The sequence below is a fragment of the Helobdella robusta genome (genome assembly GCF_000326865.2).
Source record: "Helobdella robusta unplaced genomic scaffold HELROscaffold_10, whole genome shotgun sequence".
Classification (NCBI taxonomy): domain Eukaryota; kingdom Metazoa; phylum Annelida; class Clitellata; order Rhynchobdellida; family Glossiphoniidae; genus Helobdella; species Helobdella robusta.
Window position 1 is genome coordinate 3,219,084 of NW_008703571.1, and position 5,830 is coordinate 3,224,913.

The following is a 5,830-nucleotide window of genomic DNA, read 5'->3' on the forward strand; positions in this document are numbered from 1 at the left end:
TTAGAAACCAACGCCGCAAAAATATTCCAATTGAACCATCCAATACAGAATTCGAAATACCAAAAGCTTGGCAGATGAGAGAAGGCAACGAAAATGTCATCATCTACGACAGTGGAGCCAATCCATTCAACCGGATAATTGTTTTTTCGACATTCGTGCAATTACAACAAATGGGAAGAAGTACTAGGTAGTTACATTTTATTTATTTAGGAAGAATGCGGCTTATTAAATTAATTAGTTACTTCGAAATTGAAGTTCCATCTGTAATTAAACCACTTCGCTTATTTTTGATATATATTAACTATTATATATTTGCAGATGGTTTATGGATGGTAATTTTAGCTTGTCTCTAAATATTTTTCACCAACTGTACTTTATTAGAGTTGCCTATCTTAACCATTATGTAACATGCGCCTATGCCCTAATGACATCAAGAAATCAGGCGTCATATGAAGAAGTTTTTAGGGTAATTAAAGATAAGGCGCAAGAACACAACATAATTTTGGCTCCAACCACTGTTATGTTAGACTTCGAAATTGCCCCCAGACGTGCCTTACATGATATCTTCGGTGCAAACGTAGAAGTTGTAGGATGTTTTTTCCATTTGACACAGTCAACATGGAGAAAGGTATAGTTGCATGCTTTGTTAACTATTTTTAATCAATTGTTATTTTGCCTGTTTGAATGAAATTTTGCTATGGATTTTTTATTTTTTATTTATTTGTTATCTCAAATTCAGATAGCAGAGCTAGGTCTAACAACCATTTACAAAGAAAGGGATGATGTTAGACATTTTGTTGGCATGCTAGATGGCATTGCTTTCTTGCCAATAAACCGTTTGTATGATGCCCTCCAACACCTAGAAAGGAATATTCCAGATGTGCCCGGACTAGAAAATCTTTTCATTTATTTCGATAAAACATATGATAGAGGGCCCTTCAGGAACAACAACAACAATAATAATATCAACCAAATTAGGTTGATTCGAATGCCTGCTCTATTTCCGCCCGAAACATGGAACGTTTTTACGATAACATTAAATGGTCATGAAAGAACTAATAACGTTTGTGAAGGTTGGAATAATAGTTTCCACAATTTAATTGGCCATTTTAATCCATCGTTATGGACTTTAATCAGTGCCATCAAAAAAGATCAAACATCTGCTCTACATCTATTGGTCAAATTGACCGAGGAATTCAAATAAATAAGCCGAAAAAACGACAGTCAAAATATTTCCAAGAAAGAATGGAACGATTGTGCAAAGACGTTAGAGATGGCCGAAGATCTACATTGGAGGCTTTAAGAGCCATAGGACATTGTGTTAAATAGGAAAAATTTACCAATGATTTAAGTGTATTTTATGCGATAGACATTTATAGAGATATTTTTTATTTGTCATTGACCTCTAAACATAATTTTTAAAATGGTTTTGAAGGTAATTTCGTTGAATAAATTTTTTTTTAAGACTTTTTTCTTGAAGACTTTTTTTCTTGAAGACATTTTTTCTTGAAGACGTTTTTTCTTGAAGACATTTTTTCTTGAAGACATTTTTACTTGAAGACTTTTTTTCCGAAAATATTTTTTCTGAAGACTTTTTTCCTGAAGACTTTTTTTCAGGGATTCTATTAAAACAAATTAATTCAAACTTAGAAAGATTAAGTTTAAGACACATAGAATCAGATCAAGCAATAATTGAAGAAAGACATAGAGATAAATTATGAAGAACACTATTGAGATTAGATGGAGGAAAAGAAGTATAAATGTAAGAATCATCAGCATATAGTTGACTAGAGAAAGAAAAGTTATTAATAATACGAGGTAGTTCAGAAGTATAGAATATAAATAGAAGAGGGCCAAGGATAGAACCCTGAGGTACCCCGAAAGTAAGAGTAGAGGAGTTAGAAGTAGAATTATTGAAAACAACAGAAAAACGATTACAGAGATAAGAAGATAATCAAGATAGACAAGAATCAGTAATATTAAAAGAATGATGCAACAGTCTCAACAGTATGGTCAACAGTATCAAAAGCCGAGGAAAAGTCAAGAGCAAGAAGAAGAGTAAGATTACTATTGTCACTAGAGAGAAGGATATCATTGTGTATTTTGAGTAAAGAGGTTTCAGTACTGTAAGCAGGTCTGAAACCAGATTGAGATACAGGTAGCAAGGAGTTAAAGTTTAAATAGAATGACAGTTGATTAAAAACTACTTTTTCTATTATTTTAGAAATGAAAGTAATATTAGTTACAGGTCTATAATTAGATAAAGAGGTAGGAAAGGTAATAAAGTAATTTTTATTTGATCGCTAGAAATTATTTAGTTTTACGCTTTTCATTGTTGCCGTTATGTTTGAATTTGTTGTGTCATCATTAAGGAACAGTTAACATAATTAACTGCGTTCAAATTTTTGTAGCTGTGTAAACAGTTATTGTGAAAAACGCGACCATGAAAAAAAACGGTATTCGTACATATTGTTACAATTTAGCGCCACTTGTAGTCATTCGTCCTCTGATTAATTAATTATTGTTCCAGTGATAAAAGTACGTTTTTTTTCACGACATTATCGGTTATATGTTCCGATACATGTATTTTAAATATATGATCAGAACGAACGGCAACTGTTAATCGATTTTTTAAAGTTTTAAATTATATAAACTTGAACACCATAATTTTTGAGTAAAGTATCAATTTCAATAATTATTTTTATTCAACTTGAACATTTTTAAATAACTAGTTTCCAAAATTTGCCGCCCCAGGCCGGTGCCTGTGCGTTAATCCGCAACTGCTTCCTGGTCCGGCTTCGCTACATGACAGCAGCTTCAAAAACTACAATCTCTCTTCAAAATTTTAATCCGTTTTAACTACTTTCTCTCGTCTTACCCTTCTGCCAAATAAATATTTAAAACGCTCATTTGATGATAGATTATTTAAAAAATAAAAACAAATCCTAACAGTGGTGGATCATGACCTCACTGTTGTGAGCAGTATTTGCATGAAAAGTGAGTACAAATCAGTTTTTAAAAAGACCGTTTTTAAGAACCAATTGGACCAAAAAAAACCAAATAGAGCACCAGGTCCAGATGAGATAGTTGTTAAAAAAATTAAATGCCTTGATGAATTTGGCATTGAAAAAGTGAGAGAAATTTTGAATGGGATTTATAACAGCAGCAAAATTCCTAAAGATCTATCCAAGTCAATATTTATTGCATTGCCTAAAATTTGAATGTGACCTACATCGATCAATCAGCTTGATAAGTCATATTACAAAACTTTTCTTGAGAATTCGGATGATGAGAGCACGAAGCAAAATCAGATTTGAAATTTCAAATGTCTAATGGGGTTTTGTAAAGGATTGTGGCACAAAAAAACGCTATCTTTATGCTACGAATGATCAGTAAACGAGCGATTGAAATGAAGAAAAACTTGTTTATATGTTTTGGCGATTACTCCAAAGCTTTTGATAGCGTGAAACACGTGGAACTTAAAAAATCTTAGAAAATTTAAACATTGATAGAAAAGACACGGGAGTTATCAAAAAAGTTTATTGGAAACAAAGAGCAGCGGTGAAAGTTGGTAACAAGATGACTAGTTTTGTTGAAATAAGGAAAGATGTTGGGCAAGGTTGTGTATTCTCTCCAGAATAGTACAATCTCTATAGTGAAATCATCGTGAGAAAGATAGAAGGTTTACCTGATATATCCATTGAAGACGTGAATATAAACAATATAAAATATGCTGATGATACAGCTTTTATAGCTGAATCAATAAAAAAACTGCAAACAATGTTTCCAGACTGTTTTTTGTAAGTGAAAGGAAAGGTTTGCAAATTAACATCAACAAAACAGAGTGCATGGTTATCAGTAGAAGCAAAACCGCCCCGATCTGCTTCATAATCATTAATGGTAAACAGGTGAAGTCAACAGCTTCAATTATCTTGAAGGTCTGATTACCTCAGGTTGTAAATATGATATGGATACCAAAAAAGATAGCTATGGCAAAAGATGCATATTTTAAAATGAAAAACATCCTCACTAACGGTAAAATCAGAATATTAACAAAATTAAAACTGTTAGTGTGTTACATTTTTTTGTGCTAACTTACGGCTCTGAGTCCTGGACAATTTCTAAAAAAATAGAAATAATGATTAACGCTGCTTAAATGTGGTTTTTTAGAAGAATTATGAAAATTAGTTGGACCTCTCATACTTCAAATGAGGGTGTAATAAAACATTACGGTTATGAAAAGAGGAAATTACTACAGATAATCCGACGTGGGCAGTTAAAGTTTTTTGGTCACATTATGCGGAAGGAAAGAATGGAAAATCTAACAACTACTGAAAAGATTACAGAAAAAGAGATCGCGGTCAACAACGAATAACATTCGTGAAGTCGTTGTTTCACTTGTTGATTATCACCACATTTCAACTCTTACAAAGTGTTAAAGATCTAGTTTTTTGGAGTTCGATAGTCGTTAATGTCTTGAAAGGATAAGGCACTAGAAAGAAAAAAAGTAGGACCAAAATACCTGGCGTGATAAGCCAAAAAATTTTCGCCAGCCTAATTTTGACCATATTAGCAAACAATTAGTTAATTCTTGGTCTCCCGTCAAATTTTTAAAAATTTTTTAAATGTAGGCTCCTGCAACGTTGTCTAGATCCCTCACCAAATCCCTGATTCATATGACCAACTTTTACTAAAACTACCGCCAACAATTTTCATCCGTGAAAACATAATTACCAAGTCACCACTCAATCTACATACAAGATAAAACTTCCGTCACCATTTATTCAATTTTTTTCAATTTAATGTTTTTTGTTTATTTTCCTTATCATGTGTCAGTACTTTTTTATGCACTAGTCGTTTCCTGGTCTAAAATTTTTCCAATGTTTTGAATATCTCTATATAGGTGTTTATTTGCTAATTTGTGTTTTTGTTTAAAACCCTATATAATTTTTAAAATCTTTATTCACATTCAGGTGAAAAATCTAAGAAGAAAAAAAACTTCAATTGATACTTTAATTGAAAAAAAATAAAGGTGTTCATAAGACCAAAATGTTTTGCAGATTTTTTCAATAGCGTTTATGTTAAGGATAATAAGGATTGATGATTAGATTTGAGTCGATACGAATTTGCTTGTTCTAATAATATAATTCCCTTAATATTGATGGGATGTAAGTTATCACATTTTGATTACTTGTCAGATCTATTCAATTTATACATAAGGACGAACAAAATTTCAGATGATCGGAATTATTGCTTTCATTTTAAAGAAAGGGAATAAACGTAGAGTTAAAAAATTATAGACCATTGGAATCCATCCTTGAAAGTCAATTACTATGCTTCTTCGATAAAAATAGATTATGGGCAATATAGTTGTGCCCAGGTAATTAGATGGCTAGAGTTGTGCTGTTAATGTCATTTGATAGGTTTCCTGATTAAAAAGCTGCTTTGGCTTGGTGCTAATAACTGTTTGATTAGTTTATTAAAAAAGGTTAAAGGTCTATTACATTCCTCCTAAGTTCAAAAGAATCAAAAACATACCACAAACATTGTACATTGTACATGAACTCAGAATATGCAGTCTTCAATTGAATAAAAGAAAATAGAAGAACTAGAAAGAGTTCAAAATGATGCTTCACAACATTGTGACTGGCCACATAGACAAAAAATTACAAATTGGATAATATTATTTGATATTTAATTATTTTACTTGTTTCATTTTGATATGGACATTTCGAATTTAGTTCTAGCTCATTGTTCAATAATATATTATTGTTAAAACTTGCACGATCGTCAAGTTATTCAATCTACCGTAGATTCACTGATTTCTAAT